Below are 25,833 nucleotides of genomic sequence, written 5' to 3' on the forward strand. Positions count from 1 at the left end.
ACCGAGACTTCTTTTTGTCACGCACGAGATGAAACGTTTTGTTGTACTGATGAAAGAATATGAAGGTCGTTCGGTTTCTGCCGCCACCTCTTCATTTTGCCTTACGTCACTGCATATTCGCACCTCTCTCTTTTTATGCCTATAAAAGAGAAGTCCCTCCTCTCTAGAGACACACGACAACACAAACGCCACAGCCTTCTCTTGGTTCCAGAGCTTTACGTCAATCGAGGTCTTTCCCACCCTTTCTTTCGGTAAGCACCACAAGTCAGGAAAGCATACCTCTGAAACCCCGCCTCTTATGATCCCGTACGGGAGAGCTGCGATAATGTTTTTGGGGAGCGCATCTACACGACTACTGACTTCACCACAGGTGCGTAAGAGTTCTTCCTGGCGACACTTTCTTCCCCAATATTAGCAGCCTCTATGACGACATGGGCGACAACATCGTCAACGCGAATGGGTCTTCTTCCGATGTCCCGTATGTCATCCTAATCCTTCTAGTCCAGATCATGCTGCAATTCCTTGTTCTGGCACCAGGCTTAGAATTATTTTTACCCTACTTTCTGTTAGATAACATGTCTAGTTTGTTTCGTTTACTTCTAGTCATGTGTACTCTACTTTTTTTAGTTAATTTTGGCGGAAAACTTCTTATATTTCCAACAATCCAAAAATTATTGTAGGAAATTTCTCCTACTGATTTTGCTGCATCTAAGGCCTCCTCCTTCCGAGGTGTTAACTTTAATAGGCGGCGTGTGAGAACAATTCTCTAGCTTACAACCATGAGATGTTTTTATGCAACCAAAGGCAAGCCTGAAGGAGAGCTTAGTCCTATTAAGGATAAAGCTTTTCAGAAAGTCAAGACCCGGGTGCTATTACTAGTGTTCTTGGTGAGAATATTGTTGACTCGTATATTTCCATTACTATGGGCAAGGATATGTGGGATGCGCTTGAGGCAAATTTTGGGGTCTTAAAGGCAGGCAATGAACTGTATGACATGAAGCAATATTATGACTACAAGATGATTGATGAGCTCTCCGTATGGAGCAAGCTCATGAAGTACAGTCCATTTCTAAGGACCTTAAGAAGGTTACCTATTTTTTACCGGACAAATTTATTGCCAGAGGCATCATTGCCAAGCTTCCTCCTTCATGGAGGAATTTATCTACTTCTATGAAGCACAAGCGACAAGAGCTCTCCATTACAGATATCATTGAGTCCCTTGATGTGGAACAAAAGGCGAGAGCAAAAGACACACGTGCTCGAGGTGTTGAGGGAGGTTAGTGCCACCTTGGTGCAGAAGAAAAACTTCCACTACCAAAATTCTAAAAACAAGAATAAGTTTGGTGGCAAGAACAAGGCTTTTCAGTCTACCAACTTAAAAAAGAAGACCGGTAAGAAAAAGAAGTGTGTCGCGTCTGTGGTGATCCAAATCATTGGACTCCCAATTGCCCTAACCGCTTTGACAAGTGATACGCGTACAACACGCGTCCGTTGGGAACCCCAAAAGGAAGGTGTGATGCGTATAGCGGCAAGTTTTCCCTCAGTAAGTAAACCAAGGTTTATCGAACCAGTAGGAGCTAAGAAGCACGTTGAAGGTTGATGGCGGCGAGATGTAGTGTGGCGCAACACTAGGGATTCCGGCGCCAACGTGGAACCTGCACAACACAACCAAAGTACTCTGCCCCAACGAAACAGTGAGGTTGTCAATCTCACCGGCTTGCTGTAACAAAGGATTAGATGTATAGTGTGGATGATGATTGTTTGCAGAAAACAGTAGAACAAGTATTGCAGTAGATTGTATTCGATGTAAAGGAACGGACCGAGGTCCACAGTTCACTAGAGGTGTCTCTCCCATAAGATAAATAGCATGTTGGGTGAACAAATTACAGTTGGGAAATTGACAAATAGAGAGGGCATGACCATGCACATACATGATATGATGAGTATTGTGAGATTTAATTGGGCATTACGACAAAGTACATAGCTATCCAGCATGCATCTATGCCTAAAAAGTCCACCTTCAGGTTATCATCCGAACCCCTTCCAGTATTAAGTTGAAAACAACAGACAATTGCATTAAGTATGGTGCGTAATGTAATCAATAACTACATCCTCGGACATAGCATCGATGTTTTATCCCTAGTGGCAACAGCACATCCACAACCTTAGAACTTTCTGTCACTGTCCCAGATTTAATGGAGGCATGAACCCACTATCGAGCATAAATACTCCCTCTTGGAGTTAAGAGTAAAAACTTGGCCAGAGCCTCTACTAATAACGGAGAGCATGCAAGATCATAAACAACACATAGGTAATAGATTGATAATCAACATAGCATAGTATTCTCTATCCATCGGATCCCAACAAACACAACATATAGCATTACAGATAGATGATCTTGATCATGTTAGGCAGCTCACAAGACCCGACAATGAAGCACAATTAGGAGAAGATGACCATCTAGCTAGTGCTATGGACCCATAGTCCAGGGGTGAACTACTCACTCATCACTCCGGAGGCGACCATGGCGGTGAAGAGTCCTCCGGGAGATGATTCCTCTCTCCGGTAGGGTGCCGGAGGCGATCTCCTGAATCCCCCGAGATGGGATTGGCGGCGGCGGCGTCTCTGTAAGGTTTTCCGTATCGTGGCTCTCGGTACTGGGGGTTTCGCGACGAAGGCTTTAAGTAGGCGGAGGAGATAGGTCAGGGGGCCACACGAGGGCCCCACACGCTAGGCCGGCGCGGCCAGGGCTTGGGCCGCGCCGCCCTAGTGTGTCGCCAGCTCGTGGCCCCACTTCGTATCATCTTCGGTCTTCTGGAAGCTTTGTGTGAAAATAGGCCACTGGGCGTTGATTTCGTCCAATTCCGAGAATATTTCCTTACTAGGATTTCTGAAACCAAAAACAGCAGAAAACAGCAACTGGCTCTTCAGCATCTCGTTAATAGGTTAGTGCCGGAAAATGCATAAATATGACATAAAGTATGCATAAAACATGTAGATATCATCAATAATGTGGCATGGAACATAAGAAATTATCGATACGTCGGAGACGTATCAGCATCTCCAAGCTTAGTTTCTGCTCGTCCCGAGCAGGTAAACGATAACAAAGATAATTTCTGGAGTGACATGCCATCATAACCTTGATCATACTATTGTAAGCATATGTAATGAATGCAGCGATCAAAATAATGGTAAATGACATGAATAAACAAATGAATCATATAGCAAAGACTTTTCATGAATAGTACTTCAAGACAAGCATCAATAAGTCTTGCATAAGAGTTAACTCATAAAGCAATAAATCAAAGTAAAGGTATTGAAGCAACACAAAGGAAGATTAAGTTTCAGCGGTTGCTTTCAACTTGTAACATGTATATCTCATGGATAGTTGTCAATGTAAAGTAATATAACAAGTGCAATATGCAAGTATGTAGGAATCAATGCACAGTTCACACAAGTGTTTGCTTCTTGAGATGGAGAGAAATAGGTGAACTGACTCAACATAAAAGTAAAAGAAAGGCCCTTCGCAGAGGGAAGCATTGATTGCTATATTTGTGCTAGAGCTTTGGTTTTGAAAACAAGAAACAATTTTGTCAACGGTAGTAATAAAGCATATGTATCATGTAAATTATATCCTACAAGTTGCAAGCCTCATGCATAGTATACTAATAGTGCCCGCACCTTGTCCTAATTAGCTCGGATTACCTGGATTATCACCGCAATACATATGTTTTAACCAAGTGTCACAAAGGGGTACCTCTATGCCGCCTGTACAAAGGTCTAAGGAGAAATCTCGCATTGGATTTCTCGCTTTTGATTATTCTCAACTTAGACATCCATACCGGGACAACATAGACAACAGATAATGGACTCCTCTTTAATGCTTAAGCATTCAACAACAATTAATTTTCTCATATGAGATTGAGGATATTTGTCCAAAACTGAAACTTCCACCATGGATCATGGCTTTAGTTAGCGGCCCAATGTTCTTCTCTAACATTATGCATGCTCAAACCATTCTAGTGGTAAATCTCCCTCACTTCAGATAAGACGGACATGCATAGCAACTCACATGATATTCAACAAAGAGTAGTTGATGGCGTCCCCAGGAACATGGTTATCGCACAACAAGCAACTTATAAGAAATAAAATGCATAAGTACATATTCATTACCACAATAGTTTTTAGGCTATTTGTCCCATGAGCTATATATTGTAAAGATGAAGAATGGAAGTTTTAAAGGTAGCACTCAAGCAATTTACTTTGGAATGGCGGAGAAATACCATGTAGTAGGTATGTATGGTGGACACAAATGGCATAGTGGTTGGCTCAAGGATTTTGGATGCATGAGAAGTATTCCCTCTCGATACAAGGTTTAGGCTAGCAAGGCTATTTGAAACAAACACAAGGATGAACCGGTGCAGCAAAACTCACATAAAAGACATATTGTAAACATTATAAGACTCTACACCGTCTTCCTTGTTGTTCAAACACTTTACTAGAAATTATCTAGACCTTAGAGAGACCAATTATGCAAGGCAAATTTTAGCAAGCTCTATGTATTTCTTCATTAATAGGTACACAGTATATGATGCAAGAGCTTACACACCAATTGCCAGGTATCAAATTATCCAAGACATTATAGCAATTACTACATGTAGCATTTCCCGATTCCAACCATATAACAATTTAACGAAGAAGAAACTTTCGCCATGAATATTATGAGTAAAGCCTAAGGACATATTTGTCCATATGCAACAGCGGAGAGTGTCTCTTTCCCACACAAAGAATGCTAGGATCCATTTTATTCAAACAAAACAAAAACAAAAACAAATCGACGCTCCAAGCAAAGTGCATAAGATGTGATGGAATAAAAATATAGTTTCACTAGAGGAACCTGATAATGTTGTCGATGAAGAAGGGGATGCCTTGGGCATCCCCAAGCTTAGACGCTTGAGTCTTCTTGAAATATGCAGGGGTGAACCACCGGGGCATCCCCAAGCTTAGAGCTTTCACTCTCCTTGATCATATTGTATCATCCTCCTCTCTTGATCCTTGAAAACTTCCTCCACACCAAACTCAAAACAACTCATTAGAGGGTTAGTGCACAATCAAAATTTACATGTTCAGAGGTGAAATAATCATTCTTAACACTTCTGGACATTGCACAAAGCTACTGAAAGTCAATGGAATAGAAAAATCCATCAAGCATAGCAAAACAGGCAATGCGAAATAAAAGGCATAATCTGTCAAAACAGAACAGTTCATAAAGACGAATTTCTAAGAGGCACCAGACTTGCTCAAATGAAAATGCTCAAATTGAATGAAAGTTGCATACATATCTGAGGATCACTCACGTAAATTGGAATAATTTTCTGAGTTACCTACAGAGAATTAGGCCCAGATTCGTGACAGCAAAGAAATCCGTTTCTGCGCAGTAATCCAAATCTAGTATGAACCTTACTATCAACGACTTTACTTGGCACAACAATGCACAAAAGTAAGATAAGGAGAGGTTGCTACAGTAGTAACAACTTCCAAGACTCAAATATAAAATAAAAGTACTGTAGTAAAAACATGGGTTGTCTCCCATAAGCGCTTTTCTTTAACGCCTTTCAGCTAGCCGCAGAAAGTGTGTATCAAGTATTATCAAGAGATAGTGCATCTACAACGGGGTTTGGAGTTTTCTCAACCATGCATTGTATTTTGGATACATAAGTTTCAGCGGCTCCCTTTTCATTAGTCTTGGGCTTGCTACTCTCATCAAAATTTTCAGGAACAAGCCAAGCATAATTATCATCTAGAGCTTCATGCATAGCTAGGAGCTTACAAGGTATTGGTGCTTTAATCTCCCCACCATCATTAACATTATTAGTGTACTTAATTCTATTCCATCTTTTCAAGTGTTCTTTTAAAATCGGTGATCATACCAAGCCTCTCATGCTTACTAAAAACTTTTCTAGCTTCTTTGGCTATATCCTCAAATTCTCGCACTAGGACTTTTAGAACAAAATCTCTCTTCTCTCCCCTCTCCATATCAGAAAGTGTAAGAAACATGTGTTGTATCATGTGGTTGAGACTAATAAATCTAGCTTCCATCATGCGTACCAAACAAACAGAGGCATCTTCATAGGTAGGGACAGCTTTTGCAAGGGGTATATCTTTAAGATCTTCATGCATACTAACATGGGTGAAAAATTCTTCTATATTATCTCTTCCAATTATAGACCCTTGTCCCACCGGTATATCTTTTACAATAAAATTAAAAGGAAACATGATGAAATAAGTAAAGCAAATGCAAGTAACTAATTTTTTTGTGTTTTTCATATAGAGAATGCAAACAAGACAGTAAATAAAGTAAAACTAGCAACTATTTTTTGTGTGTTTTGATTTAGTGCAGCAAACAAAGTAATAAATAAAATAAAGCAAGACAAAAACAAAGTAAAGAGATTGGAATGTGGAGACTCCCCTTGCAGCGTGTCTTGATCTCCCCGGCAACGGCGCCAGAAAGTCTGCTTGATACGCGTACATCACGCGTCCGTTGGGAACCCCAAGAGGAAGGTGTGATGCGTACAGCGGCAAGTTTTCCCTCAGTAAGAAACCAAGGTTTATCGAACCAGTAGGAGCCAAGAAGCACGTTGAAGGTTGATGGCGGCGAGATGTAGTGCGGCGCAACACCAGGGATTCCGCCGCCAACGTGGAACCTGCACAACACAACCAAAGTACTTTGCCCCAACGAAACAGTGAGGTTGTCAATCTCACCGGCTTGCTGTAACAAAGGATTAGATGTATAATGTGGATGATGATTGTTTGCAGAAAACAGTAGAACAAGTATTGCAGTAGATTGTATTCGATGTAAAGGAATGGACCGGGGTCCACAGTTCACTAGAGGTGTCTCTCCCATAAGATAAATAGCATGTTGGGTGAACAAATTACAGTTGGGCAATTGACAAATAGAGAGGGCATGACCATGCACATACATGATATGATGAGTATTGTGAGATTTAATTGGGCATTACGACAAAGTACATAGCTATCCAGCATGCATCTATGCCTAAAAAGTCCACCTTCAGGTTATCATCCGAACCCCTTCCAGTATTAAGTTGAAAACAACAGACAATTGCATTAAGTATGGTGCGTAATGTAATCAATAACTACATCCTCAGACATAGCATCGATGTTTTATCCCTAGTGGCAACAGCACATCCACAACCTTAGAACTTTCTGTCACTGTCCCAGATTTAATGGAGGCATGAACCCACTATCGAGCATAAATACTCCCTCTTGGAGTTAAGAGTAAAAACTTGGCCATAGCCTCTACTAATAACGGAGAGCATGCAAGATCATAAACAACACATAGGTAATAGATTGATAATCAACATAGCATAGTATTCTCTATCCATCGGATCCCAACAAACACAACATATAGCATTATAGATAGATGATCTTGATCATGTTTGGCAGCTCACAAGACCCGACAATGAAGCACAATTAGGAGAAGACGACCATCTAGCTACTGCTATGGACCCATAGTCCAGGGGTGAACTACTCACTCATCACTCCGGAGGCGACCATGGCGGTGAAGAGTCCTCCGGGAGATGATTCCCCTCTCCGGAAGGGTGCCGGAGGCGATCTCCTGAATCCCCCGAGATGGGATTGGCGGCGGCGGCGTCTCTGGAAGGTTTTCCGTATCATGGCTCTCGGTACTGGGGGTTTCGCGACGAAGGCTTTAAGTAGGCGGAGGAGATAGGTCAGGGGGCCACACGAGGGCCCCACACGCTAGGCCGGCGCGGCCAGGGCTTGGGCCGCGCCGCCCTAGTGTGTCGCCAGCTCGTGGCCCCACTTCATATCATCTTCGGTCTTCTGGAAGCTTCGTGTGAAAATAGGCCCCTGGGCGTTGATTTCGTCCAATTTCGAGAATATTTCCTTACTAGGATTTCTGAAACCAAAAATAGCAGAAAACAGCAACTGGCTCTTCGGCATCTCGTTAATAGGTTAGTGCCGGAAAATGCATAAATATGACATAAAGTATGCATAAAACATGTAGATATCATCAATAATGTGGCATGGAACATAAGAAATTATCGATACGTCGGAGACGTATCAACAAGCGTCATCACAAGAAGGGCGACAAGACCACCAATGTTGTCATTGGAGATACTAAGATGAAGGATGCTAGGTACGATATATTTCTTGCTATCCTTTCAGTATGTCATTCTCCTGAATGGTGGTTTGACATAGGTGCCAATGTACATGTTTGTGCCGATATCTCTATGTTTTCTTATTATCATGTTGCACATACTTTCTCCGTGCTTGTGGGCAACGACTCGCATGCTACTATTTGTGGTCTTGGTATAGTCGATCTGAATTTCACTTTTGGAAAGACCATACGCCCTGAAGAACGTGCATCATGTCCCCTCTAGCAATAAAAATCTTGGTAGAGGATCCCTTCTATGTTGATATGGCTACAAGATTGTTTTTGAGTCTAATAAATTTGTTGTGTAAAAATTTGGAAAATTTGTTTGTAAAGGTTATGAGTGCGGAGGTTTGTTCAACTTATCTTTGTCAGACGTTTGTATTGAAGTTGGTAATCATATTTGCACTAATATTGAGACAAATGTTTGACATTTACGTCTTTGTCATGTTAATTTGGGTTGTTTGACGTGGCTAGATAAAATGAATTTAATCCCGAGTTTCACTACTGTCAAGGGTTCTAAGTGTCAAGTATGTGTGTGCGCTAAGCAACCGCGCAGGTATCATCGATTGTTGAGGGAAAGACATTTGGTATATCTAGAACTCAAACATTCAGATCTCTGTGAGATGAATGACTTGTTGGCAAAAGGTGGAAAGAAATACCACATGATGCTAAGTGATGACTATACTAGATATTGCTATGTGTATCTCCTGGAATCTAAAGATGAGGCTCTATATTTTTTCAAAATTTATAAAGCTGAAACAGAAAAATCTACTTGATCGATACATCAAGCGGCTTAGGACTCATCGTGGTGGAGAGTATTTTTCCAATGAATTTGATTTCTTTTGTGTGCAATATAGTACAATCCATGAGAGGACACCTCCCTACTCACCCCAGTAAAATGGGTTGGCCTAAAGAAAGAATCATACTCTAACCAATTTGGTTAACGCCATGATACATGCATCGGGTCTCTCCAAGGCATGGTGGGGATGCCTATTACATATAGTCAGAAATTAGCAAGGATTCCTGAACCTACCATTTTGATATAACACCTTGAAAATCCTAAGGAAGATAACAATGAAGAAGCAAAAGGCAGAGGACTGCACAATCCTATGGTGATGATTTTGTTGTGTACCTCGTGGATGATACTCTCACTTCTATTTGAGAAGCCTATGCTTCCCCCGATGATGACTATTGGAATGAAAATGTTCGTACTTAGATGGATTACATTTTCGCTAATCTAACTTGGGAGATCATTAACTGTCCTTATGGGTGAAAACATGTAGGATGTATAAGTGGTTGTTCAAGAAAAAGCTTAGACCAATGGTAATATTGAAAAGTACAAGGCATGGTGATGACCCACAAGTATAGGGGGTGTATCGTAGTACTTTTGATAAATAAGAGTGTCGAACCCAACGAGGAGCAGAAGGAGTTGACAAGCAGTTTCGATGAAGGATTCACTGTAAATGCTCACAAACAAGTTTTCAGGAGGTTCTGATATAGCAGATAAATAAAATACAAGTAAGTAAAATGCGAGAATAATAATTGCAGCAAGTGGCCCAATCCTTTTTAGCACAAAGGACAAGCCGGTTTGTTTACTTATGATGACCAAACGTTCTTGAGGACACACGGGAATTTAGTCTAATGCTTTCGCTTCATATAGTTGATTAATCTTCATTGTTTTGATAAGGGTTGTGTGGGTGAACCTATGCTAATGCACCGCCCTTGCTAGGACTAATACATACTTGTGATTAAACCCCTTGCAAGCATCCGCAAATACAAGAAAGTAATTAAGATAAATCTAACCACAACCTTAAACTCTGAGATCCTGCTATCCCTCATGCATCGATATACCAACGGGGGTTCAGGTTGCTCTCACTCCGGCAACCCCACAATTAGCAAACGAATACAAGATGCAATCCCCTAGGCCCATAAAGGTGAAGTTTCATGTAGTCGACGTTCACATGACACCACTAGAAGAATAACACCACAACGTAAATATCAAACCATTAAATATTACTCAACATAGTTCACTACTAACATTTAGACTTCACCCATGTCCTCAAGAACTAAACGAACTACTCACAAGACATCATATGGAACATGATCACAGGTGATATGATGATGGATAACAATCTGAACATAAACCTTGATTCAACGGTTTCACTCAATAGCATCAATAACAAGGAGTAATTAACATCGGGAGAGTTTCCCATATGAAATACTCAAGATTCAACCCTAGATGTTACAGCAGAGACGAGGTGCAGCGGTGGAGATGACGGTGTCGGTGGTGGAGATGATGATGATGATGATCCCAATGAAGTCCAGCTCGATGACGGTGACGATGGCGACGATTTCCCCCCTCCGGGAGGGTATTTCCCCGGCAGATTTCTGCCTGCCGGAGAGCTCTTTCCTCTCTGGTGTTTTCCGCCTTGAGGAGGCAGCGATGACTATCCTCGATTGTTCTCTGCACCTTAGGGTTTCCGGGAGATGAATTAGGCGAAAGGGCGATGGCCGAGGGGGTCGTGGGCCCCCTCCCCACGTGGCGGCGCGCCGGCATTGGTGGCCACGCCGGCCCATGGGGAGGGCCCATGGTGGCCCTCCTCGGCCTCCCCTTTTGGCTGGCTCCGTCATCTGGAAAATAGGAGCTTCGGTATATTTTCCATCAATTGTTGATCTTCAGAAATATTGTATCCTGACGGTGCTTTTTCCAGCAGAATTCTGACTCCGGTGAGTAATTCTCCAATAATCATGAAACATGCAAAATAGGTGAAATAACATAAGTATCATCTCTAAATATGAAATATATCAATGAATAACAGTAAATTATGATATAAAATAGTGATGCAAAATGGACGTATCAACTCCCCCCAAGCTTATACCTCGCTTGTCCCCAAGCGAAACTGAACTCAGTAAACAAGACCACATGTTTATGGAGTGAAGAGTCGATAAATAAAATACGGACAAGAAGCATCACATTTATTAAATCACACAAGACATTCTAGTAAACAACTTCCTCATATAACTCAACTTGAAACAAGTAAAGGGAAATCACAAATAAATGTGCATAGGAAATCATAATTGGTGATGGCAAACTTCGTTCTTGGTCAAAGAACAATTAACAGATTGTACTTATCTTTTGAGCAGAGCCTTTATATTAGAGCTTATATGTCAGAACTTACATGCTCAATCATAACAATCTCCTCATAACCATTGATAACCTTCAAAGTCATATTCATTCAGATAAAATTTGTACTAAACAAGGAAGAATAAAAGACATGATTAAATAGATCACAATATAAATGGTTGGATCACAACAACTCAATTGCTTGCTTGAGATAGAGGGAAATAGGTTTACTGACTCAACATAAAAGTAAAAGATAGGCCCTTCGCAGAGGGAAGCAGGAATTAAATCATGTGCTAGAGCTTTTCAAGTTTTGAAATCATATAGAGAGCATAAAAATAAAGTTTTGAGAGGTGTTTGTTGTTGTCAACGAATGGTAGTGGGCACTCTAACCCCCTTGTCAAACAGACTTTCAAAGAGCGGCTCCCATTAAGGACGTTATCTCTACCAGCAAGGTAGATCATCCCTCTTCTCTTTGTTTACACATGTACTTTAGTTTTATTTAAGGATGACACTCCTCCCAACCTTTGCTTTCTCAAGCCATGACTAACCGAATCCTCGGGTGCCTTCCAACATTTCACATACCATGGAGGAGTGTCTATTGCAAAATTAAGTTGCTTACTGATAAATCAGGGCAAAACATGTGAAGAGAATTATTAATGAAAGTTATTAATTGGGGCTGGGCACCCCGTTGCCAGCTCTTTTTGCAAAATTACTGGATAAGCGGATGTATATGCCACTAGTCCATTGGTGAAAGTCTGTCCAACAAGATTGAAAGATAAAACACCGCATACTTCCTCATGAGCTATAAAATATTGACACAAATAAGAGACAATAACTTTTGAATTGTTTAAAGGTAGCACATGAAATATTTGCTTGGAGTGGCACAAAATACCACATAATAGGTAGTTATGGTGGACACAAATGGGATGGGTTTGGTTTAAGGTTTTGGATGCACGAGAAGCATTCCCTCTCAGTACAGGTCTTTGGCTAGCAAGCATAAGAGTTGAGGGAAACAAACAAATATACATGTGATAGAAACAATCATGCATCTTCCTTGTAAGCACAAACAATTTTAGCTTCAGAATACTAAGTGATACGTCTCCGACGTATCGATAATTTCTTATGTTCCATGCCACATTATTGATGATATCTACATGTTTTATGCATACTTTATGTCATATTTATGCATTTTCCGGCACTAACCTATTAACGAGATGCCGAAGAGCCAGTTGCTGTTTTCTGCTGTTTTTGGTTTCAGAAATCCTAGTAAGGAAATATTCTCGGAATTGGACGAAATCAACGCCCAGGGGCCTATTTTCACACGAAGCTTCCAGAAGACCGAAGATGGTACGAAGTGGGGCCACGAGCTGGCGACACACTAGGGCGGCGCGGCCCAAGCCCTGGCCGCGCCGGCCTGTTGTGTGGGGCCCTCGTGTGGCCCCCTGACCTATCTCCTCCGCCTACTTATAGCCTTCGTCGCGAAACCCCCAGTACCGAGAGCCACGATACGGAAAACCTTCCAGAGACGCCGCCGCCGCCAATCCCATCTCGGGGGATTCAGGAGATCGCCTCCGGCACCCTGCCGGAGAGGGGAATCATCTCCCGGAGGACTCTTCACCGCCATGGTCGCCTCCGGAGTGATGAGTGAGTAGTTCACCCCTGGACTATGGGTCCATAGCAGTAGCTAGATGGTCGTCTTCTCCTAATTGTGCTTCATTGTCGGGTCTTGTGAGCTGCCTAACATGATCAAGATCATCTATCTGTAATGCTATATGTTGTGTTTGTTGGGATCCGATGGATAGAGAATACTATGCTATGTTGATTATCAATCTATTACCTATGTGTTGTTTATGATCTTGCATGCTCTCTGTTATTAGTAGAGGCTCTGGCCAAGTTTTTACTCTTAACTCCAAGAGGGAGTATTTATGCTCGATAGTGGGTTCATGCCTCCATTAAATCTGGGACAGTGACAGAAAGTTCTAAGGTTGTGGATGTGCTGTTGCCACTAGGGATAAAACATCGATGCTATGTCCGAGGATGTAGTTATTGATTACATTACGCACCATACTTAATGCAATTGTCTGCTGTTTTCAACTTAATACTGGAAGGGGTTCGGATGATAACCTGAAGGTGGACTTTTTAGGCATAGATGCATGCTGGATAGCGGTCTATGTACTTTGTCGTAATGCCCAATTAAATCTCACAATACTCATCATATCATGTATGTGCATGGTCATGCCCTCTCTATTTGTCAATTGCCCAACTGTAATTTGTTCACCCAACATGCTATTTATCTTATGGGAGAGACACCACTAGTGAACTGTGGACCCCGGTCCATTCCTGACATAGGCATCCCAAATGGGCCTGCCGAAGATAGTACCCGGGGTTTACTGGAGGCCCAATACTCGAAGAATAAGAAGATTCGGGAGCCCAAGATCTATTAAGGAAAGATAAGAGTTGTAATAGGAAGTGTTATTTGTAATTTGGCGGGATGAGTTAGAAACCGTCCCGGACTCTGTAACTTGTATAGCACGAATTCCTCGGCTCCACCTCCTATATAAAGGGGGAGTCGAGGGACGAAGAGATAATCGAATCATTGTCCGCAAACCCTAGTTTTCATAATCGTCGAGTACTTTTCGGCTGAAACCTTCGAGATCTACTTACCCTCTACTTCCAACTAAACCCTAGCCTACAATTCATAGGCATTGACAAGTTGATACCTTGTCAATTGGCGCCGTCTGTGGGGACTAGAGGCGTAAGGATCTGATCTCGATGGCACGCTCAAGATCTTCGACATCGTCAACCGCAAGCAACACAATGGATCGAGGTAAACAGATCGCTGCTGGTCTTGTCGATTTTGTTCCTCACCCACCCTCCCGTTTGGATGCATACGCGTATCTGGCGGAGCCCATGGAGATGACATTCGGAAGGTTTCACTTTCGCGTCGAGAAGGAAGGATCGTACCGTGTCGAGATTCCGATTTCGTCGGGATCGTCGGCAATCGATTCCGATTTTTCAAGCTATACATCGTCAACCGAGTCAGGAGAAGAAGAAACCTCGGCGACACGCTACGTCAGCACCAGAGCAAGAGAGAAACTCGCCAAGATCTTCAGCAACATGTCGTGTGAGTCATCTGCGGACTCATATATAAGCGATGGCTCAAGCGATGTCGACAGTTACGACTTCATCGACAAATCTATCACAGTGGGCAAGGTCCTCATCAATCTTAACGATGATGTCACCAAACCCAACATAGATCTGAGTACAAAGTATCATCAGATTTATGCTATTGAAGATCAAGAGGAAACATCTGAGGCTTTCGATAGTTTGGGAAATCCATACGTCGATCCCTCCAATCTGCGACAAGGCTTGGGCAACAAATACGTCGGGCCAGAGCCGCGAGACAGAGTTCAACTTTCACAAGCAGCGTGGGATAGAGCCGCGAGAGCTATGAACAGCACAGAACCAATGGCTACAACAGCCACACCAGAAGAATTGCAAGCATATCAATATAGACTCGCACGAGCTGCCAGGGAATTGGAAAAACAGACAGCTGAGTTGAACAGGAGAAAGGAGGCAGCTTCTGCATCCAGCAGGAGAAGGGCAGATCTAAGTCGACAATCTAGAACTACGGGTGATAGTCACAGGGAGGCGCGGAACAGAGCAAGATCAAGACTGCAACACATACCCGAAGCAGAAAGAGAGCACTTGGTCCAAAACCTCGACATGTCCTTCATGTCGATAGATACAAGAGGAAACATCATCCCTAAGACACCAGAGGCTGGGTATATGGCGACACATGCTTTTATCCTTGCATCTAAACCACCTCCAGGTGATCCAAGGGAAACATTGTATAATATGGCGGTAGCAGGAGTTGGAGCTATGGGGACAGCGTTTGTATCAACGCCTCCCGAGGGAGCGGCAAGGCAAAATAGTCCACGACCTGCAGCAGCAACAGCGGCAGCACCTGAAGGACCAAATGGAGCAAGGGACACAGCAGCACAAGCAAGGGTCGACAGAGCGCGACAAAGCAGAAGGGATCATCGGCAATCCCCAGAACTTAACGACGAGGATATGTGCGGCTTACCATGCTTCACGAGGAGAGTCCGAAAAACTCGAGTCCCCTCAGGATTCAAGTTACCCGATAATTTCAAGAAGTTCGATGGCCTCCAAGATCCAGAGGATTGGCTAGTCGACTATCTGGAGACGGTGAAGCTGACAGGAGGAACCAGGGCAACAGCTATGCAAAGCATCCAGGTACATTTGAGTGGAGCCGCACGATCTTGGATAAAGAAACTCGCTCCAGGATCCATCGACAGCTGGGAAAGTTTCGAGGATGTGTTCGTTAAGAACTTCAGATCCACGTGCAAAAAACCCGCGTCATTAGAGGAGTTGAGAGCATGTCGACAAAAGCCAGATGAGCCAATGAGAAAGTACATCCAAAGGTGGAATATCATCAAAAACTCGGCAGAAAATATATCTGACGAGAGGGCAATAGATGCGTTTGTTGCAGGAGTCAGGCGGGGAGATTTTGTCGAAGACTTGGGAAGGACCAATCCAAAGACAGTATCCGCGTTAATGGAGATAGCAAATAAATGGGCAGATGGAGAAGACGCTGTCCATAACAAACGACACAGGTCGCCAGAGGAGGACCGTGGTCGAAACTATCAACCGAGGCGAAGATTTCCTCGGCCGTACCAGAACTATGACGCTCCAGGACAAATTTCGGCAGGTTTTCGGACAAATACAGGAGGAAGCAACAGAGATGATTACCAAAGAAGCAACGAACAGCGAGGTGATAACAGGGATGATTCACGCAACAGGCAAAATAGCGGACCTAGGTTCCCAAGGCCTTTTGTGTCCCCTGAAGAGATGATGAATGGACCGTGCCAGATGCATTTTTTCCTCGACAGCAATGGCAAAAGACAGTCAGGGCACTTGCAGAAAGATTGTCGAAATTTTCAGGCAATGTTGCGGTATGCAGAGAACGCTAACGCGCGGGCAGCACAGAGAAATCTTCGAGAACCCAGAAGCGAGATTCACTTGCCGCCTCCTCCCGCGATTACAGAGGACAATCGGCATCAGCTTAGAATAGCGGCAGCACCTCCACCACCACCTTATGTTGATCCTAGCTCCAACGGAGCAGTGTCGATGATTCAGAAAGGAAGGCCGTCCAATAGAGCTCAGAAAGTAATCTCACGACAGGTGTTTATGGCAGAGAAAATGCCTCCACCAACAGTTGAGTACCTTAATTGGTCAGGACAAGATATCGGTTTCACAATAGCAGATCATCCGCAGCAAGTTCCTCGACCAGGGCAGTCAGCACTTATTCTGCCAGCAGTTATCGCGGGATTTGATGTCTCCCGAGTGTTCATAGACGGCGGCAGCAGCTTAAACCTTATGTATGCAGATACATTGAGGAAGATGAACATATCCTTAGCAAACTTGAAACCAACAGACACAAGGTTCCACGGCATCACACCGGAGAAACCAAGTTATCCATTGGGAAAGATCAATCTCGACGTTCAGTTTGGGACCCGAGAAAATTATAGAATCGAGAGGCTCGAATTTGAAGTCGTAGATTTTCCGTCGCAATACCACGCTCTGTTGGGACGACCAGCATATGCTAGATTTATGGCAGTGCCACACTATACATACCTGTTGTGGAGAATGCCTGGACCAAAGGGACCAATCACAGTCAAAGGAAGCTTTGCCTTAGCCGATAAGTGCGACAAGGATTTTCACCGGTTGTCAGAAACTTTCGGGATGCAAGCTGAGTACTTGGCGTCAAAAAGCATGACTGATTACGACGTACTGCCAGACGTTGGAAGGCCAAACAAAGAATCAACTTTCAGTACCGAGAAAAATTCAAAAGAGGTGCAGATTCACCCGACAGACCCGAAAAAGACGACATCTATCGCAAACGACATGGATATCGCATAGGAAAGCGCGCTCGTCGAGTTCCTCCGTGAGCACTGGAAAATCTTCGCATGGTGTCCAGCTGACATGCCAGGAGTACCCAGGGAACTTGCCGAGCACCACCTAAACTTGGATCCACTAGCGAGACCAATCAAACAACCTTTGCGGCATTTTTCGGAACCAAACCGCAAAGCCATGCTGTCAGAAATCAATCGACTACGAGAAGCTGGTTTTATCAAAGAGATATTCACAGAAGCCACATGGGTAGCAAATCCTGTGCTGGTGCCGAAGAAAAACACTAAGGTCCTTCGCATGTGCGTCGACTTTACGTGTCTCAATAAACATTGTCCAAAGGATCACTTTCCCCTCCCAAGGATCGATCAGATTATCGACTCCACGGCTGGATGTGAACGTCTTTCCTTCCTGGATGCATATTCTGGTTATAACCAGATCAGATTAAAAGAAGAAGATGAAGTAAAGACCGCGTTTATCACACCATACGGCGTGTTTTGCTACAGAACAATGCCCTTTGGTCTAAAAAATGCGGGAGCAACATATCAGAGGATGATGCAGAAGTGTTTGGCGACACAGATTGGGAAGAATGTGCAAGTATACATCGATGATGTCGTCATAACATCAAAAAAGGGGGCAACGCTGATCGAGGATCTCAAGGAAACCTTCGACAACCTTGATAAGTTCTGCCTCAAACTGAACCCAACGAAGTGTTCTTTCGGCGTTCCAGCAGGAGAACTTCTAGGGTTTCTAGTTTCAGCAAGAGGGATCGAAGCAAATCCCGATAAAATACAAGCTATCGTAACAATGAGGAAGCCAACAAAGTTGAAAGAAATACAACAGCTAACTGGGCGAGTCGCAGCTTTGAGCAGATTCGTCGCTAGGCTGGGTGAAAAAGCGTTACCATTCTACGCTCTGATAAAGCAAGGAGATAAATTCCAGTGGAACGAAGAAGCCGACAGAGCTTTCGAGGATTTGAAGCGCACAATCTCGACACCACCAATTTTGGTGGCGCCAAAAGAAAGGGAACCCCTCCTGCTGTATATCGCAGCCACGCCTCAAGTGGTGAGCACGGTGCTAGTTGTCGAAAGGGAAGAAGAAGGAAAACTCCACGGGGTGCAGAGGCCAGTATACTTCGTCAGCGAAGTTCTATCACCCTCAAAACAAAGGTACCCTCAGTACCAAAAGATAGCATATGGAGTGTTCACAACAGCACGAAAAATGCGCCACTATTTTTCGGCACACCCGATCATAGTGGTCAATGAAGCTCCCTTGTCAAATATATTGAACAATCCAGAAGCTACGGGTCGTGTCTCCCTTTGGGGAATAGAACTTTCCCCTCGGGACATCACGTATGAAAAAAGAAAAGCAATCAAGTCGCAAGTTCTGCCGGACTTCATCGCAGAGTGGACGGAATTGCAAAACACAGGACCCCCAGACTTATCGAGAACCTGGACCATGAACTTTGATGGGTCCAAGAGACTAGAAGGGGCTGGCGCAGGAGTAGTACTCATATCACCTGAAGGCGACAAGTTGAAGTACATCCTTCGGATGACGTTCTCTAACGCATCTAACAATGAAGCGGAATATGAGGCTCTCATACATGGGATGAAGATGGCAAAAGCCTGCGGTGCAACTCGACTAAAAATCTTTGGCGACTCACAGTTGGTGGCTCAGCAAGTTATGAACCAATGTGACGCAGTCAATGATAGCATGATGGCATACAAGGAGGTGTACAACGAGCTCGAGAAGTTGTTCGATGGATGCGAAGTAAATCATATTAGTCGATTGAGCAACGACGAAGCCGACGTTCTTGCAAACATCGGGTCGCAATGCCTTGCAGTCCCGCCAGGTGTATTCTGGGAAGAGATAACAGAGAGATCCACTAAGTCGACAAAATCAAAAAAGAAGGAGAAGAAACCCTCGGGGGCTGCCAAGGAAAAGCAAGAGAAAGAAGAAGAAGATCAGGACCTGGTCATGGTGATACAGATACCGTGGATGCAGCCGTACATATCATACATCCTCAGGAAAGAAATACCCGACGATCCAGTTGAGGCAAGGCGAGTAATCCGACGCTCCAAAGCTTTCACGGTGGTCAAGGGAGAATTGTATAAGCGAAGTATTTCAGGCGTCTTGCAAAGGTGCGTCACACCCGAAGAAGGAAGAATAATCCTGAAGGATGTACACGAAGGAATATGCGGCCACCACGCAAGTAGTCGAGCTATCGCAGCCAAGGTTTTTCGGGCAGGATTCTACTGGTTGACAGCAATCGAGGACGCCAAGGACATAGTAAGAACTTGCGACGCGTGTCAAAGGTTTGCCGCAAAACCTCACTCTCCAAAGGCGAGCTAGCACCAATACCATTGTCATGGCCCTTTGCTCAATGGGGACTTGATATGGTGGGCAAGTTACACAAATCCTGGCCAGGAGGAAAGGAGTACATGCTAGTAGCCGTCGATAAGTTTACAAAGTGGATAGAAGCAAAGCCGATAAATTCACCAGACGGAGCATCCGCAGTAAAATTCGTAAAAGGCCTAGTCTTCAGATTTGGAGTGCCCCACAGCATCGTCACAGACAACGGCAGTAACTTCACATCCCATGAATTCAAAGATTATTGCGAAGAGGTGGGTATCAAGCTGCACTTTGCGTCAGTAGCACATCCTCAAACCAATGGGCAAGTCGAGAAAGCCAATGGCATCATCTGCAATGGCATCAAGAAGCGCCTGTTAGGACCACTGGAAAAAGCTCGCCATACCTGGCCAGAAGAACTACCAAGCGTGTTGTGGAGCATCCGAACAACACCAAACACAGCAACGCAGGAAACTCCGTTTTTCCTGGTTCATGGAGCAGAAGCAGTATTACCAATCGAGATAGAGCACAACTCTCCACGTATCGCCGAATATGATGAAGAAACGTTGAGAAGAGCGCTAGAAGACGACGTCGACGCACTTGATGAAGCTCGAGATGAAGTATTATCTCGGGTAACCAAATATCAACAGGACTTGAAGAATTACCACAGTCGACGTTTGCGGCCAAGATCTTTTCAGGTGGGAGACCTAGTTCTTCGGCTCACGCAAAAAAGTCATGAAAAACTCGAGTCACCATGGCTTGGCCCTTACATTGTCACGGAAGTAATCGGAGGAGGAGCATACAGGATAAAGGACAAGAAGACAGGGGTGGAGGAGCCAAACCCCTGGAACGTGGCGCAACTCAGGCGGTTCTACGCCTAGAATCGAAACATAGTCCTTGTAAAACTTCAATGTACTGAAACGCCCGCGAGTTTTCAGACGCACTCTTTTCCTTTTTCGGGGCACCGAGTGGGGCCGAGAAAGGTTTTTAATGAGGCGGGCTCGCGGTGCTGCAATATAATAAAGATAGTGTCAATATATCTTTCTCTTTATCGACATGATTAAAGTCTTCGTTCCGACGAACTTCAATATAGTTCATCAAAAAAGAAAAAACCTTGCCTTGGTATTAAAATACCTCGTGAGTCAATAAAAGTACAAAATAGCACTCAATGAAGAAGCTTGGGGGCTCATCTTCGCCATAAATATATAAATGCTTTGGTTCAAAACCTCACAAATATACAAATACAGTAAAGAATCACCGAAACACTCGGGGGCTAGACAAACAGAGAAATATAGTGATTGCTTTACAATATAATCATAGTCATGGGTTACAAAGAAGAAATATCTACAAGAGAAAAAAAAAACTAGTCTTGATTCAATATGTCATCAAGAGTAACTCTGTTTTCTTCAGGAGCAGCACCAAGAAAATCGGCATAATGGCCATCGGCAAAAAAGTCGGCGTCCATCCGAAGAAGGTCCTCAATCATTTCTTCGGCTACAGGCGTAACCTTCGTGTTAATCCTGTCAACACCAACTCTTCGACGTTTTACCTTTTGATGAACTTTCGCGACAACTTGGGTAAGGTCAAGATTTGAGTGGCAGATCTGGAGCATGATAAGAGCAAATCTGGCGCCAGCTACCAGTTGAGCTTTGACAAAATCATGGATACTTCGAGCATCCTTGAACCTTTCCATCAATTCAGGAAGAGTTTTTGGTTGAACGTTCCGAGGAAACATGGAGTTGTAAACCATGGACAAGGTCTTGGTACAGAAGTCAAGGAAATCGCGAGTTTGAGAGGTGCGATCTTGAAATCTTACAATTTGGCGAGTCCTCTCTGGGGTAGCCCAAAACAAAGAACCATGGTCCAGGGAAAGATTAACAAGGAGGTTCGTCCTAGCATTTACCCTCTCTTCCTCGGCAGCAGCATCAGTAAAGGCACCTATCAAAACAACGAAGTGGAAACCTTTAAGAGACAATAGCATGAAGATGAAAAATATCAGAGGATGAAACAAGCATACCCGACATATCTGCACTGGCTTCATTCATTAATTCGAGCATGAAATTTTCTCGAGAAGTCGCCTTTTTAGCCTCGGAAGCAGCAATTTCCTTAGCAGCCACAGCCTCGCGAGCTTGCTGAAGAGCAACTTTTTCGGCTTCAGATGACTTACGAGATTGCTCCATCATCACAAGTGTTTGCTTCTTCGCATACTGAAGTTGCTGTCGAAGTTCATCCAGTTCTTGCGACAAGGTATCGTCGACAGGTGCAGTATCAGCAAAAGTTCTCCTCGCGCGAGAAGAAGAAGGCGAAACATTGGAAGGAGCGGAAGATGGAGTATAGTTATCAAATATCAACTGAAATTTAAACAAGACAACGTCAAACAACAAGCAAAGATAGAGTTTTCATTAATCTCTTGGAATAATTACAAGGGCATTACAGTGGAGCTAAGGAAGTACGTGTCGCTAAATGACTACTTTGGCGACAAGGGCAAAAGAAACAGAAAGGAAAAAAGAGGCATGCAACTAGACCTCCGGCCTTGACGAGCTAGGAGTCGACGCTGGTTTAATCCCGAGATAGGCCAAGATCTTCTTTGTGTTGGGCTTGGCTGCTTTAATCAGCGACTTCCATCTTGTTTGTTCTATCTGCTCGGTGTCGCCAACCTTCATCCAATCAACAGACTGTCGACTGTCAGCAACCAAAGCGACAGTGTTTTCAACGGCAACCTTCATATTTTCTTGGCGCATCTTCAGTCCAAGGTCTTCCGGCGTATTGAACATCTTGGCAAGGTTAAGGAAAGTCGCGGGCTCCTCTTTCTTCGGGAAGAAGTAGGGGAACAACGCCGACAATACTGCGTTAGCATTCGACACACCTTCACGAATCTCAGATCCATGAAGCTCCAGATAGGAAAGTGCGTCAAGGAGCGGGTCATCGACAGGATTCGCCAGATCAAAATCCTGGTTTGTTTGGGCTATCAAGGAAACAAAGCATTAGTCAACAAACAAGAAACAACGGTTCTCATAAAAATAGAAGGGATCAGCAATATTACTGAAAGTGCGGCGACTTTGTGTTTTCAGGCGCTTGATAATCCCCTGTTCACGAGAATCTTGCGCAGCTTTGTGCTCGTTCAAGGCAGATGCAGCGTCCTCAAGTTTTTTCTGCAGTTCCTCGACAATAGCAGCTTTCGCCTTGGCTGCATCAGCCTCGGCCTTGGCTTCGCTAGCAGCGAGTTCGGCTTTCTTGCGAGCCGCTTCACTTTGCTCAAGTTTTTGAGCAAGTGCGTCGGCACGTTCGTTGGCCTCTGCAAGTTTCTCTGTCGAGATATGAAAAAGAGCGAGAAGAAAGATCAAAAATCGCGACAAGCAACAGGAATAAAAAGTCAAGGAAAAATGGCAAGTATAAGAGTCGTTACCTTCGGCTCTGTTGGCATATTCACGGTACCCAATAAATTGGGATCCGATGTGGAGAAGCTCTTTGATCATGGGCTGTTCAAAGACGAACACAGCAAAAGAAACATTGGCATGAAAAAGAGAGTGAAGGTGTGAAAAGACAAAATAAAGAAAATATAGATGTCGACAAACTTACATCATCTAAAAGCGGAGTCGACGAACTGCCCAACTGAGGGGCAGGTTCAACAATCGTTTCAACCCTTACCCTTTTTGGTGAAGGAGCAAGGGGGCTTGCTGGTGGAGTTGTGGTGACGACGTTTTGTTGAGGAGGCGAGGTTTCTTCTCCTTCAACTAGCGTGTCTGAGGCAAGTACAGTACGTGACGTGCTTGTCCGAGGAGCCACGTCAGTAGTTGGTACTTCTTCCTCGTCATCACTGTTGATCAAAAAATCGGCAGCATAAAAAGCAAGACAAGATAAATATTTCGAGTACAAAAATAAGGAGAGATAAAGACGACTTACGAGCTGACGAGGGATTCAATATAAGGATCATAAGCTGCCTTCGGATGGGAAGGAACAACTTCTTCAGCCTTAGAGGTGCCAGAATCCTCGGCATCATTCCTTTTCCTTTTGTTCCTTGGAGAAACAGCAGGAGGAAGGGATTGCGTCGACTCACTGGCTTCAGACTCAAGTTCTTTTTCATGAGAAGCCGCAGATTTGTGAGAACCCGCGACTTCACTTTCGGGAATAGAAGAACCTTGAGTATCTTCGGCAACGATAGCCTGTTCTTCGACTTCTCCACCCTCAGGAAGAGGAGGAAGGGAAGTCATAGTAGGATGGTTCTGTAAAAAAAAATATAGTGACAAAGGGAAAATTAAATAAATACAAATACAATGAGATGCAGAGAAAGTGCGGAACAAGACAGAAACTCGAGAAGATAAAATACCTCGGGGAGTGGATTGGCGGAGCTGTATGGTTCCACGCGACAAGAGGAAGGAATAGGATCCTTCTTGCCAAGACGAGAAATTCTTCGAATCAACTTCTCCAAGTCCTTTGAGGAAAGATCACTGGAGATTCTATTGGCGTCGTTTTCACCAGAATACGTCCAAAGGGGATTTTTGCGAGCCTGAAGAGGCTGCACTCTAATCCTAAGGAAGTAGGCAGTGATTTGAACACCAGATAGCTCTTTGCCTCGAGTGTTTTGAAGCTGACGAATACGAGACATGAGTGCCTCTGTCGCCTTTTTCTCTTCCTCAGAAGCTTCGGCATCCCAGGAGTGGCGGCGCTGAATTCTAGCACTTCCGTCGAAAGGAACTATGTTGTGCTCAACGGAGTTGGCGCTTTCTTCGTGAATGTAGAGCCACTTTTTGCGCCATCCTTGGACAGAATCAGGAAATTTGACGTCGAAATAATCGACATCAGTACGAACACAGATAACAACGCCACCTATGTTATAAGTGACGTTGTGGGAGCCATTGCGGCGGAGGCAGAAAATGCGTTTCCACAGAGCCCAATTGGGAGGGATTCCGAGGAAGCATTCGCAAAGTGTGATGAAAATAGAAATGTGAAGGATGGAATTGGGGGTCAACTGGTGCAGTTGAATCCCATAAACGAAAAGAAGGCCGCGGAGGAAATCATGAATTGGGGCCGAAAGGCCGCGGATGAGGTGATCAACGAAACTAACCCGGTACTCCATTGGAGGCTTGGGGTAGCTTTCTTCGCTGGGAAAGCGGATGGCGTCTTCCTTCTTCATGAGGCCAAGCCTCTTCAGCATATTGATGTCCTGGTTGGAGATTTTAGATCTCTCCCAATCAAGATCCTCGGCGGCCATCTTGGATTCTGGAGTGCTGTGGCGAGTGAGTCGCGTGCGCGGTGGCATCAACGACAATGGGCAGAGCAATGTTCGTGAGTGCGGAAGATCAGAGAGAGTTGGGCGCAGGGGAAGCTTTTGCGAAGAGGAACAGATGAGCGGCGCAAGCGAGGGGATGAACGGAGGTTGAAGAAAGGTTTATATAAGAATCGGGTGAAGCAGTGTGCCGTTGGATGAAGAAATCGTGTGGTGCAAAAAGATCTTCTCGATACAAGGGTAAAAAGGTATTTTTACTGAGATAGGCGTTACCGTACGTGCGCCAGAAAAAGCGGAGGACGTGTGTCCCCCACTTGCCCGACGTGTCAACATGGTACAAACAATGGACCCACAAGGCAGAAAAATCAAGACTACTAACAGGGATGAAGCAATTTTGATTAAGGGAAGAATGTCGACAAGAAAAATAAAAGAAGATTGGCGACAGGAGGAATTATTAAATACTTCGGGAGCCTTTGATCAAATACAAGTTTTTGCCCAAATGCTCGGGGGCTAATCTGACGAAAAGTAAAATTTCGAGTATGGCAATATAGAAATTGCGGGAGCCTACAACCAAGCACAAGTCCTTGGTTGTAGACTCGGGGGCTACTCCCATCGGGAGCGCTGTTCGCGCACCCGAGAGATAAAAAAAGAGAAGAGAGAGATCATATTGGGAAATAATGACAATATAGCGACAAGGTGGACTAAAATGTTGAGCCTACAAACAAGCACAAGTTCTTGCTTGTAGCCTCGGGGGCTACTCCCATCGGGAACGCTGTTTGCGTGCCCGATGAAATTAATAAAAAGAAAGATAGAAAAGCAAGAGAGTATATTTCGAGTTATAATTAACTCTACATATACTCCCATCGGGAGAGCAATATAAGTCATATTTGACTCGATAAAATGTGCCATTCCAACAGCCGGAAAAGCACTCGACAATATATTCTCGGAACGCCGAAGTTGCGATCAATTTCTGAATGCCGCAAATTTGCGAAGGTAAGACCCCAG

Source organism: Lolium perenne, chromosome 3, assembly GCF_019359855.2.
Source record: "Lolium perenne isolate Kyuss_39 chromosome 3, Kyuss_2.0, whole genome shotgun sequence".
Taxonomy (NCBI): Eukaryota; Viridiplantae; Streptophyta; class Magnoliopsida; order Poales; family Poaceae; genus Lolium; species Lolium perenne.